This window comes from Calidris pugnax, unplaced genomic scaffold, assembly GCF_001431845.1.
Source record: "Calidris pugnax isolate Ruff unplaced genomic scaffold, ASM143184v1 scaffold273, whole genome shotgun sequence".
Lineage (NCBI taxonomy): Eukaryota > Metazoa > Chordata > Aves > Charadriiformes > Scolopacidae > Calidris > Calidris pugnax.
In genome coordinates, this window is record NW_015094508.1 from 9,017,975 (window position 1) to 9,032,178 (window position 14,204).

Here is a 14,204-nt window from a genome sequence, read left to right on the forward strand (position 1 = left end):
AAAGCATTTTCTTTATACGTTTGTCTCCTGTGATCCTCTCCCTTGGATCAATCTTCCTGTGTACCTGTGAGAGTATAAATCCGTCTATATCTCTTTAGTTACTGAGACTCCTAATGATGTTCCCATATCTTCTGCTCTTTCTGGAATAATTCTATTACCCTCCTCCCTTCACAGACCAGCCAGTGTGGGTGGACTGATTTCCCTTGACTTCAGCCTTTCAGTCTAAACGTGACTCTGCTTTCCAGAGGACCAGTGAGATTTCACCATCTTCCATCATTGTTATTCTGGAATATAGGTAGTAAAACTTCGACAGCATAAAGTGGGTTCTACATATGCAGGATGCTCAGTCATACAGTAGTAGCTTATATAGCCTCACTGCCTCAAAGGTAGTTTATAAGCTGTAACTTGCTGCAGTAAATGGTGATGGAGATGGGTATCTTGTGGCTTGGATCCTGGAGAAAGTCTTGGAAGACTGGATTCCATTCCAGAACCAGTGATCATGGGAAGAGTTGCTTAATATTTTCTCTCCCTTGGCATGTGTTAAACCAAGAGAAATTCTGCACTCACATATTTTTTAATAAGTGCTGCATAGCGTGTGGGTTTTTCCTTTCTGTGTATGTGAAATGAGTTCTAAATCTCGGTCAAAACCTCCAGGCTTTATTAAATGGCAAAGGATACTAATAATAAAGCCTATAGTTTTTCCCTGTCTTGTTTTTCTTCTCCTTTTTTTTTTTTTGTGGGTTTGTTTTTTTTTCTCAGTTATTTCATTTTGTTTTGGTGGCGGTGGGCATGTCTCCCACTAAGCATCCCGTAAAGCTCACTTTCAAATTTGAGATACTGGACTGTTAATTTTCAGTCTGACTTTCAGTGCAACATTTCTATTAACAAAATCAACAATAGATTGTTATTATAGCTACTGAAACAAGATTATTTACAAAATATCAAGTTGGTTTAGAAGTTCTTTGGGGTTTTGAAGCATATCCATCCTGAGCATAATACATAGCACATGTATATAATACCGTACGGCTTTGTGCCATCTTACATTCTCGGGTGTGCAAGTAATACAGCCAGACTGTACAACAATGTTCTCCCCCATGCAGAACTGATTAGCTGTGAAAAATGCTTATATTCCTTCTGTATTGAAGTTATCAGTTAACTGTGCATCTAGTAGCGAGTTTAGCACTGGCTGAACTTGTTCATGTGTATCTGAACCAATAGTAGGCATGAATCCTTGGGTTCCTAAATGAGTATGGGTAAATAGGATATTTTTTTTTCCGAAAACATCTTCTATGCTTATACTCTGTTTCTTCAGCTTGCTTTTTGTAGCCACATAATGTAACCTTAACTAGAGGTTGTTCTTGTTTACTGTAAGCAGGAGTTTCGCATTCTTTTACATAGTGTTTTGCTAAATCATTATATAGTTACATGCTGGATGAGGTCTTCCTGCTTCTGACGTAGGATGTGTATTCATGGATCATATGTTCCATTCCTTGCATATTTTCCATGTTTCTTGTGCACTGTTCAAAGATTTCCTTCACAAAACTATCATACAGAGTACAATTATCTTTTACGATCTGGTATTTGTTGGCATTGCTGCTGTATAAAATAAAATCAGCATCTGGAGACATGAACAACTTGTTTATTAAACTATTGTGTATTTGTTTATACCTCAAGTCATTCAACACACTGCTTGTTTCCTAATATTATCAGATAAACTGTATTCTTCATGTAAGGTTCACTAGCAGATTATACCTGCTGATTAATCAGATGAGTAAACAGTGAGAATTTCTCTTGTAGCCTGCCTGCAGATCTCTGCTTCCATTGTTCCTATCTGCTATTTTCAATGCTGTCCCAGTGTGTAGAATTTTCCTGCTGTTTTTAAAGCTAGGTGTAATAGCAATATGCCTTTCTTCCCATATATTCGGTACGTTTGAATTGCAAGGGGTGATTTTGTAGATACTGCTTATATAGTTAGTCATACAGAGAAACTGGCAACAACCACCTCTGTATGAACTTCATGGATTGCAAGTTGTCCTAGGAAAGCTACGCACAAATACATTCTGCAGGATTAAGTAAATCTACAGATGTTTCAGCTCATATATGTCTGATCATCTACAGGACACTTGGAACTGCAGGAATAAAGGAATGTGACTCCACAGTGGGGCTGAAAACGCCTTGAGAAAATGGAAATATATTGGAATCTAGCTTAATCTTGCATTCTTCTTCTGGACAGTCAAATTGCCACTGACAGGAGTAGCCCTTTTTTCACAAGTCCCGACTTAGCTAAGGAGAGGGGAGGAAGTGTCCCCCTGTTAACACTTTGCCATAGAGCCAGCTGCAGCTACCAAGTTGCCTCACTCATACCTAGGCTGTGTCTGCCTCTTCCAATCAGTTAAACGTTCAAAGTCTGCTATGCCCAGACACTTTCATGTATGAAAATGGGATTCCCCTTCAGTCTGCCAGAAAGGCTAACCTCTAGGCAGGTAAATGTTGAAGTTCCTGCTTGATGTGTTTTCCTTTTAAGCTGTATGCTATAGTGTTTAAAAAGTTTACAGCTCACAAAAGTATTTCAAATATTGACAAAGTGAAATAATTGTGGGTGAAGCACTTTAAAAAAATAGTAACTGTCAGAGGAATGCGTTACTTTTAAGGTTGCTGACTTTATTAGTAGGTGTGAAGTTGATGCCAGTGTGGCAGACCCAGCAACACAAATCAGGGAGTTCTGAAAGAGAGCCTAGTACAGAAAGAATGAATTACATGCAGAAAAATCCTATTATGGAGATGAATAATTTAACAAGATAGGAAAAAAAAATGAAATGCCAAGGATATGATATCTTAAGCACTGAAGGATTAACTGTATTGCTTTACCTCAGACATTCCAGTTACTCAGTGAAGGCTTTTCTTAACTGTGGATTTTGTTTCAGTAGATTGTTTGGTTTTAAATTTACCTACAGTAAACTGGCAATGTGATACTGTCCAGAGCTATACAGCAAATAAGGGAATGGTACAAATTTATTATGGTACTGCAGTGTATTTTGTTTTCAAAACACTAAATGCGGGTGTCAGGCTATGTATAACTTCTGCACTGGTGGAAATGGTAGGAGCTAATGCCCTTTGTGGTCTTTAGAATGAAAACCAGAGACTGACACTCTTGTGGTAGGTTTCTTTGTTGAGAGAACTAGAGCCAGCACCTTCACATTTTGGTTGAGAAAGGTACAAAAAGAAGCAAAAGATGTAAGAAGGAAGTTTTTGGCAAGGAGGTAAGGGAAGCATTCTTGCTCCTACCTGAAGGACCTGTTGTAGTCTCAATGGATGGTGGGGTGGAAGGGAGACTGTGAAGCCTATTTGGGTGGGAAAGGCAGCACCATCTTGAATTATTCTGAAAAAACACCTTAGCATATGTGTATATATATTCATTTACCCCTTTCATTAGCAAATGTTCTTCTTTGGAGGAGATTGTTCCTCAGTCATCGTGGAAAGAAACCAGCTGGTAATTGTTTTATTTTCCTTCTGTTAGGGCAGCAGGAAGCTAAAACTGAAATTTGCAGGGTTTCCTTTTTCAGTTTGGAGACATGGCTTGCAAAGGCAATAATTTCAAGTTCCAAGTCTGTGAAGCCATTGTGTCTCTTTCTAGTATTTGTCAAATAGAATATGGGCTGGTGACAAGTTTGCCAATGGCTATAGAAAATTGAAGATTTTGTCTGCATCTCATAAGCATGACTAGGATATTTTCAGATTTCTAGGTTAAATTGTATAATATTACCCCTTTTAAAATATATTTTTATATTTTATTGTTATGTATGTTATCCTTGCATTTGTCCCTTTGGTTAGCAAATGCTCTTATTTATAGGTGGCTGCTCCTCAGTCATTGTGGAATTGTAGAACCTTTAAATACAGTTATTCCTTTAATCTGTTGCTCAGAAATCTGTGGGACATTAAGAATTTTTTCTAATCCACAGAAACAAGGTAATTGAATATCGCTTACAGTATCCATTATAAACTGTTGTTTTTCAGCACATTGGTTTTTAGTTTTTGCATAGAAATTTTGCCTCAAGAGCCATTTAAAAGGATGCAACACTGAAATAGCTCATGATTACTACATGTAGGAGTAGACTGAAGACCTAGGGAGGAGGCTGCTTAGGTATGCAAAAAGACCCGATTCATGAGATTAAAGGCTTCTGTTTCTCTAATTCAAGTAATGATGCTCAGCAGGACAAGGTGGTCCAGATGGTCATCTGCAGGTACTAACTGTCTTATGGGAAAGTATCTGAAGCTGCAAAATATCTGTAGAAGATCTTGAATGTGAGTGTCATAACAGCAAATATTGGAGAGGGTTTTATAAAATACTTTTTGTGAAGGAGATTTCAGAAATGATTAAGGAAGGTATGCATTACAAGAGGAGGGAGAAAAGGGAAGGAATGTGAGAATAACCATGTGTAAAAACAATTTAAAGATAAAGCAACCAAGCCTAAATGATTTCCACCCTTGTAACATTCATGCTAACTCATCTCAATGTGTCTATGTTTTCATTAAATATTGCCAGGATTTCTCTATAAACAGGCTAACAACTGTTTTCCAAAAATGTAGGTTTTTATATGTAAAAGTTTGTTGCTTCTTTTTTGAGTAAACAGAAATTTATCAGCATGGAGAATTCACTGGGCACGTGTACAGGAAGATAGTTCTGTAGAGTCAAAATTTCTTATCTTGCCAGAGTTCTATTTATGTTTCACTAGATGAAACTATAAATTTTATTTTATAAATTTTTAAAAATAAATCAGAAGTGAAAATAAAATATTTTCCTTTAGTCTGAAGCACTTTAGAAAAGTTACTTAGCAGAAAATATCAGTTTATCATTGATCAAACCCACATTTTGAAACCATAAAATTTCCCAGGAAGGACGATTTTGGCTCCATATGCCCTAGTGTGTAAATCCTGGTCTGTTTCAGGTTGTTTAAAGTGTTTCTTCTTTTCTTATTAATTGAAGACATGTTTTCTTGTTCTTCTTATCTCTCTGGTAAATAATGGTCTTTTAAATCTTAAACCATAGGACCATGCAGATGGCTTTCCAGGAAGGGCTGCTCATTAATGCACTGAACAGCCACCTGTGATCTGAAAAAAAAAATCTTACTCTAATCAGATTTTATGGAAGGATGTTTCAGATTAAGCAGTAACATTATATTTAAATTAAGAGCAGGAGAGCAATGAAACAATTGCATAGAGAACATAAATCCAGTTTGAGTAGCTTGCTGTCAATAACATGAAAAAAAATCACTTCTAAGGAGGATGGTGCTCTTCTGAAATGCTTTAGCTGGTACTATAAATGTTTGACTGCAGCACTAGACATCTGATTACAACGGAAGATTTGCCTGTTGATTGACATTTATTCTGTTTTTCAGTAGTGAAACTGTAATTTTTCTTTCTTTTTTTTTCTCCACTCCTTGTTACATGCTTCCCTCTCTCTACACAGAAAGCAATCGCAGATAAGCAGATTAATATGTGGGATAGCTCCTCTTCATTGTTCTGAGCAGCACTTCCAGCTTTTCATAGCCAGTTGGACTTGTTAGGAGGAGCTAAATGATTGGTTGTTTCCTGGGCTCCGTTTCATAAATTATAGCCCAGCATGCACGAGCATGATTCCTACAGTTGCAGTAATCCAGAGGCCTGTCAGTTCCTGACTTTATGCATGTTTATTCCTACTTGTTTTATAATATTGCACTGGAATTTCCTGTCTTAGATAGTTTGCTATTGCATCTTCAGGACTCTGTGAGTAATTTTGACTTTTTCAACTCTGATAATTACATACCGTAAACAAGAATGCTTGTGTTTAGGAAGTAGTTCACTAGCAGCTAACATTTGGGATTCTGTGCTGTGTGAGACCAGGTACAGTAAACTTTGTAGCTCTTCTCTTGCTAGGATTAAAATAGCTTCTTGATGTTGCATGTGGTCAGTGCATTTGGGATTCATTCATTTCTGAAATGGGTTGTGTTTGTTCCCTGTATTTTTTGTTCTTCTATAATAAAATATAGCGATGCTGCATTACACCTAATTTGTGCCTAATCAAGATATGTGGCATGTCTTATATTTTCATACAGTTGTATATTGTGTACTAGCAATTGTGATAGAACTATTGAAATATGCACAATTTTCAACTTGCAGTATGCTAAAGAACCCCTACTCCTTTCATGCTCTCCCCTGCATCTTCTCTAAATAAGAGCAGGCATACCAGTAAAAAGCAGGACAGTGTTAACATCTAGTATTTTAAACAACTGCAAAGCTTAACTAACACCCTCTCTCCACCTTTTATTTCATGGTGCTATGATGCTTTCTTTAACTTGCAGAGGTTGTTTTTGAAGCAAGTGAAATGCCAGCATGTTAGAGTTCACACTTTAAAAAACAAATTCTACTCACAGTGAATTAGAAACCAGTGGGAAACACTGTTCAGGATCTGCAGTTTAATCAGATGGAGTTATCACAGTGACTCCCTTGTTGGTTTCCTGAGATTGTCGGTGTTACCTCTGTGTAACTGAGGTTTAAAACAATAGAGCAGCAGATTGAAATCAGAAATTAGAAAGCTTCTAAGTTGGTGCTCTACACCTCTCTAGTAAATGCTACAAGGTCATATTCATTGCTATAAATGCATTAGTTCATGCAAAGAACTTTCCATGTTGCTTGTTTTTCCACTGGAAACATCATTTCATTATGTGGTGTAATAAAGCTAGCATTTGTGGGGGAATAGCTTGGCTTATACCGAGAAGTACATACTTTCTGCTAGCAGGATATAAGCCTGTGCAGTTTCTTATTAGCTTTCCTTTTTGAAGCCATAGCTTTTCAGATGGATTTGAGTGAGTAAATAATTTTAACAGAGTAAATGTTCTTCAGACAGCTGACTTGCTCTTTCTGATGAATATTATAGCTTCTGGGGTCATAAAATGCCCTTGTAAAACTTCTGTAAAAATCTTTTTTTTGCTAGCAAAGAAATTATTTTTTGAACCTGTAATAAAAGTCATTTAAAAAATCATTTTGGCAATATGTTTATCCTTTATTGTCAAATTCTTTTTTTATCCAATGGTCAGCTATCAACTCCTGAAATTAAAAAAAAAAAAAAAAAAAGCCATAATATTTACGGTCAACATTGCAGTAAACCAGTTTCTTTTGTATTAGTGGCCTTATACTTACTGAGTTTCTTTTTGTGAGGAGTGTGCATGTCTATTGTGTATGTCACAGTGAGCTCTGCATACCGTGTCCTTGGTGAAAGCAATATTGCTGCTGGCACGTCTTATGTTGGAATGCATAGAATCATGCAAAATCAAATCACAAACTGAAAGTCAATACTATGGTGATACTGTCTGGAGTACTTTTGTTAGATGTGGGTCAGCAAAGTAAACTGTTTAATTCCTCTTAATGCCTTTAATGAAGTTAAACAAAAAAGTATTTTGCTCACACAGGAAATATTTGAGATAACTTTTGCAGGCTTTACATTAGTGGTCATGTAGAGTAAATAGGTGCACTATTATATATGTAACGCAAAACCTAAGCAAGACTGAAATTAATCTGACTGAGATGGTATGCATTAAGTGAGGTGGTGAATCACAGAAAATTAGTTTCTATGATATTTCTGAAATAAGAAATCCAAAGTAGTTCTCTTAGACGTGAAAAGCATGTTTCAGCACAGTTTCTCTGACGTATGCAAAGCACAAGGAAATAACTTGGTAAGACATTAACCTTGGAGAATGTGGCATTGTTGTCTGAACAGTCATGTGACTTGTCATGTCTCATTTGAATAGAAGTTATCTCTTGCTGGGATTTTTTTTGGTTTTTAAATCTAGTCAGGTTATTTAGCCCTGAACATTGCTACATTATTTTTCCTGTGTGCAACAAAAAAAAAAAAAAAAAAAAGAAAAAGAAAAGAAAAATAAAAAAGAGAGAAACTATGGGAAAAGCTTGCAAGTTTGAGTTTCTTATGGCACTGTGTTTGCTGAGTTCTTAACAGGAGCAACGTGGAAAATTGGTCCTATGCTATAGCTGAGTACATGTACTGTTTCAATACTTCAATACCACGTTTCCAGGAACTGAAACTGTATTGATACAGAATTCTATAGGTGATATTTGGAATCTGACATACCACAAGCAGTGCCTACAGGCTGGATCAAAGTCCTATTGTGCTGGATGCTGTTCAAACAAGTAGTAAAAGACAGTCCTTGCCCTTACGAGATTATAAACTAAACAGGATGGTAGGCACAGGATGAAAACACGCACAATTTAAACATAACCTCGGGCAAGCCAGAGCAGGTCAGGAGCCAAAGAAGGAATGAGATCCTGGAATATATATGCAATATGATGTTGTACTACAAATATCTGTTAGCAAAACTGTAGCAAAATGCTAGAGCAGTAAAGGTCCACATTAGGACACCTGTTTGATCCCACATCCAATATAGGTACTTTGTGCCAAGGCTAATTAGGGCAGAAATAGCTTGCACCAAACATTTTATTGCTTTTTCTAGATGCTCCCTGATTCATAGTTCAGTGCCTCCTTGACTATTCTGATGTTACTTGAAAAAAACCCGTTTGTCTCCTATTATGTTAAATAACTATTTCAATGTTTTACATCCACTTTGGGAAGGCTAGACAGCTGTTTTTTTTCAGAACTCTTTGAAAAGGTTTTTCCAATTGTTTAGTAGAGAGTGTCAGACTAATGTCCTTGTTTAAAACATGCCAGAGGTTTTTCTCTATCGCTGCAAGGGAGCTTAACTTTGCAGGAAAGATCGCCCAAGCCATAGCTTTTATATAGCACCTACCTTGAGTCCTGCTGGCTGAGGTGCACGTATTGGTGTTTGGCTGATGCAGATAAAATTCATGTGTGTTCGTCTGCTTGAAAGTAAGATGGATATGAAGAATTGTTTTACATAATTTGGAAAAGCTTATAGAAAGAACTAAACTTCCCTTTAAGTGTGGAGGTCTTGCTAGTGAATTTTCAGTGTGAGTTCAGGTACCCACATCAGCACCATAACTAATATGGAAACCCCAACATGTTTGGGGAAATAGCTGTGTAAACATTTTGCTTTACAAATGTCGAAACTACGTCTGCTCGGTGCAGCAGGGGGGTACTGGCTGCAGGCGTGTTCTGCTTTGTACTCATGTTATAATCTCCTGATGGGCAGTTAACTGAAGGCCATTTGCAGCCGGTAGGAGCATTTCTTCCATTTGTGTGTCTGTGTGCTGGATGTCATGTAAAGAAACTCTCAGTCCAAAACACTAACAAACAAAACGGAGTGGGGAAGCCCACAAAAAAGAAATGTGCCCGCCTTAGCCGCTGGACGCATCTTAAGCCTGTACAAGTGCTGGGTTCTTCATGCTGACAAGAGACAGGAGTGGTGCTCCAGAAAGGCATGAGCGTTGCTTAGTGGGGCAGTCAGCTCATGCCCTCACTTCTGCTAATAACTCATGGCAGCCCTGGGAATTAAGTACAGGTCAAAATTAGTAAAGGATCTGACAGGGCCTTCTGTTGCTGTTGCTATGTGATATTATTTGTATGAGAACAGTAAGTGACTTTGAGTGTGACACTGCTCATCTTGGAAATAAATATTCCTATATTCCTCAGTTTTACACTTCTAACATGCCTTGGCTTCACAGAAGAATGTACCTATGGAACTGTGTTGTTACAATTTTTTCACAATCTTTCATACAAAAAATATAAAGTTTGTAACCGGCAAATCAGAGTTCACAAGAAAAAGAAAAAATAATTTTGTTAAGCCTGAGGTATACTGAACTTTTTCTTCTCTCATTTACAGCGGTGAATTTAAATTTCTGAATTAGCTATGCACTATATAAAGATTATTCCAGAGCTTGAAAAATAAATAACTCAGTTAAGATCAACCAAAAAAATTATTTTTTCTTTTCTTTTTAAATGGAAGGAGTTTTGCTTTATTCTTGGCTGATCATTAAGAGTTAAAACAGTCTTGAGGAAAAGGCAAAAAAAGTGTAATCACATCAGTACAATAATGTATCATAACCTCTTAAAACAGCATAAACATATATCTGTGATATCTGTGTGTTCTGGGAGATCACTCAGCAGATTGAAAGGTCTTGAGTGTGTGGGGCAGTGTGAGAGAGAGGAAAAAAAGAAATGTAGATGAAAAAGCAAGTGAATTTCAATCATATTTGGAGATAGGAAGAAACCAAAGTGGGAATGTTGAAGCTAAAATTAGCTGCTCAAGTGAATATCTTCAAAGTATCTTGAAAATGTTGGTTTATAGTTTTAAACAAAGCACGTGATACAATTTGGCCCAGAGGAGGAAAGAAAAAAAACCTCCAAGTCATACTATTAATGAAGCAGCTTTTGGCTTGCTTCTGTAATTCTGTCTTTGCAGTCACTTTCTGTACACAGCTGTGCAGCGAATGTGCTGGTAGTAAAATGTACTTCGAAGGTGCGTGTGTGAATGTTCATAGCAGGTGAGCATTTACATTTTTATGTATGTGGAAGAGGCCATAAGCAAAACAGTACCAGTTGTTTGCATGCATTTGCATTCTCAGGATGGAGGCCAGGGTTGCTTGGGTTTTGTTGTGTCAGGATTTGAGCTCTGTACTCTGTTCCTGTGTTCCAGCCTGCTTTCCTTGAATAAGGGTATTGTTACCCAAAGTGGAATACAGATGTATTTAAATTTTCAGGCAGTAACACAAATATTCTCCCCAAGTAGCCTAGCTCCTGGCTCTCGTACAGAGAACACACTGTTCTTTCAGGGACTCGCTGGAACTTGCTGTTCTCTGTATGAGAAATGATGGTGTCCTTTGCATTAAACAATTTGCCGGCAAGTTTTACCTGTCACATTGATTTTAAGAGCTAGCAAAGCTCAGCCTTGTTATAGCCTGGAGTCTGAATTACAGCCCGTGGATAATCTGTTAGCTTTCTTGAGACATCGTATCTTGAGTATGATCTCATCTGTCCAGTTCTGCCAAACCAATGCAAACCAAAACTTTTTTGAATTTTCATGGTTGGAGGCTCTCAAGCAAGGACTGCAAACATATAATTTGTAGGTTGCTGAACTGAAAAATGAAAATATTCCAGTTCAATAATGCATTTGACAAGATGATAAAGGGAAAGAAACCTCTTTTTGTGTATTATCTGTATGGAAGTAGTTATGTATGCTTTTTTTTTTTTTTTAAGTGTGTATGACAAATAAGTTTTTTGTGCTTGATGTGTGTTTGGAAGTGGTCTGATGGCTCTTAGGAGCTGAAGTGGAAGAAGGTTGAAGGTACCTTTATGGCCTGTGACAGAAAGGCATCTAGATGGACTAAAGGGACTCTGTTTGCTGTGTAAACTGAGCTGGCAAAGATTGAAAGCTGTTTTATACTCCATTTCACTGGAAAACCAGAATTTCGAGAACATAAGGGATGTGCATGTCATGAAATGTGATTAATCAAATCTGTGTTTGTCCATGGTTGTAATTATCCTGAGCAGCTCTTCTATATATTAAGCTTTCTGGTTACTGTCAAAAAAATTTTTGCAGTTAACTGCAGTACATAAATACCTGACACAGTATGGGAGATGAATATAACTCATCTTGTCATGCTGAATTTCAGCATGTTACTCAACCAGTTTTCAGTAATAGCGATTTTCCTTAGAGTTCAATCTTTTTGCAGATGCAATAACACTAACAGATCTTTCTCATTCTATCTTAAAGTTTTGAAAATGTAAGCCATTACTTAACATTAAGATCCTTAATGTAGTAATTTTTATAGCATTGAAAAAAGTGGTGATTTGCATGTGCTATAACCCCAAAACAGAGTTAGTGTGTGGATGTACATGCATAAATATTTACATGTATAATTAAAAGTTGAATTTTGGCGATGTTGATTTTGCTTGCTGTTTTAAAATCTTAATTATAAGATTTCATTCAATCTGTATCAAAACATTTTGAATATATTTTTTTAAATCAACATTTAACAGTTACAAAGTTGAAATGTAGTCTGTCTGTTCTTTATCCTATTATCTAAGGATCTCATCCTCCATAAGCTTTTTGAGGTCTGGCCATTGATGTGAAGGGTTGTAGTTTCACGAATTTATAGCCAAGGAGTCTGTATTGATTTCTGTCCTTCTGCTTCTTCTTTCCTGCCTCATGAGTAAAGTGATATAGAAGAGAAGATGTAACTGTATGAGAATGTGTTTGCTACCTTCTTTACTGTAAGTAATATATATACTGACATAAAATTACTGTGGTTACTAGATATTTATGTGTACAAGCCATCATTTGCACAGAGAAAAGCTATAAAATGCAAATTATACTTAAAAGCAGACTTTATTAAATCAAGGGTAGGATTTTTAATATTTACACTTTTCAGAGTCTGAATACTGTATGCAGCTTCTGGAGTGAGCTCATATGGAGGTTTGAACATCTGTGGCTCATTCATTTAAAACAGATGGTAAGATCTGTGATGTCCCAGGCATTTGTGGTGCAACGTGGTGTCTGGCACTAATGTGTTTGTACATCCACCTATCTTTGGCCATTAAAAAGCCTTTTGGTAAATGAAATTTCTAGCAGTGTGTTGCCCTTGGACTTCAGGGATATAAAATCTGTTCTTTGCCTCCGTTAGACCCATATGGATGCTTCCCATCAAGATATTTAATTATGATGACAGGGGAAACTGTTAATCACTAACCTTGCCTCTAATAGATTCCCATATAGTGCATGTGTGTGTACAGTAAACAAAACAATTAGCTAAGATCTGAAAAGGCCAGTTATCGGTATCTTGTGTATTTAATTAAAATTAAAAGGTATAGGAACATCTACCTAATGCCTTGCTAATCGACATTGTGGATTATTTTATTTAAACATGAATCTCTCTGTTTGAAAAACATCTGTTGCTCTGAATAATCTGTTCAAGTTTATTTTGGATGAAGCCAGCTACTCCTGATGACAAAATAAAGTTTGAGAACATAAACCCCAGTCATTGCAGCCATTTCCTGAAGCCTTCTCACAGAAAAAACACTAAGGCCCTTTATGCAAACATTCAGATTGAATTGCCTTGTCATGTGCCTGGCTGTGGGAATACTGATGTATAGGATAACCCATGGGAAGAGATAGTCATAATGCTGGCATTCCCCAAAAAGCTCAATATGGACTGATCAAATGTCAGTCTTCTAGTAATTATTCTGTGCAAGAGAAATAATGAAAAATAGCATTTAAAATCCATACCAAAAAAAAGTAGCACTAGAAAAGAGCTACATCAGCATAGTATGTCCAGGTTTAGGAAAACACAGCAATAGTAGAAGGGGAAAAAAAGTCAGTTTTCTGTAGGGTGTTTAGCAACATTTGTTGGTGTACTTGGTAGGGTGGAAAAAGAACATGGAAAAAGGTATGAAATAACCCTTTCAGAAGCCATTAGTTGAAAAGCCAGGAAAAGCCTACTTTTGCAATGCGCTGGAGTGTGAGATTTGGAGATGACGCTTTATGGCTTGAAGACTTGATTTTTCTGAAATGCTCTTTTAATGAAAGTAGAATTGCTTACTTTTGGATATTATTTCTTCTAGCTTCGGCTACTGGCTCTTAATTCTATCTCTTAGTAAGTCTTATTGCAGCTTAAGAGCAAAATATCACATTCAAAGTCTGTTACTAATGTGTCATAAAATCTTTATAAATACTTTCCAGTCCCAGCTAAGACTCTAAGGTTTTAATATAATCCCTGGTTTTAGATACTCTTGATCCATCTAAACTATATGGAGCATTACTTTAAAAAATCATCTCTTCATTGAGGATGCTTTTCATCCACAGACGGTTTTCATGCCTCATCGCAGTTTCCACTTTCAGAGATATTAAGCAATTTACCATGTGTGTTGTATTAGTGTTAAGATAGCCTGTTCTGGAAAAAATACACGTATTTTCTCCTGTACTTATTCTCCCTGGAATCTGATCTTCCCTGATCACAATTTGCTGCAAGTTGACCACTAAAAGTTATAACTGTACTTTCCTGATGCTAAGGAAAGCCTGCGGTGTCGTTGGGTTTCCTTATTTATTTATTTACTTTTTAACTGGCAGATGTTTGCAAGACTGCAGTGTTGGAATCCTTAAGAAAGCAGGGATTTAGTTCACTATGATCTTGAGGCTGTGCAACCACCCATGTTATATAGCCCTGGGTCCCATGGCCCTAAACCACTTCAGGCTTCATTTATTTATCTACTTATCTCTCCTCACCCCACCCCCCCGCCCCCA

General features: G+C 36.9%; 1 protein-coding gene across 1 annotated transcript in view; it reads left to right on the forward strand.

Annotated features, from left to right (window-relative positions):
- Nucleotides 1-5,656: 5,656 nt before the first annotated feature.
- The window catches only part of PDE4D (phosphodiesterase 4D), a 623,750-nt gene continuing 615,202 nt past the window's right edge, over nucleotides 5,657-14,204 (forward strand). The window contains exon 1 of the mRNA XM_014964972.1: nucleotides 5,657-5,763. The gene's annotated coding sequence lies outside the window, so the exon portion shown is untranslated. The remainder of the gene's footprint in view (nucleotides 5,764-14,204) is intronic.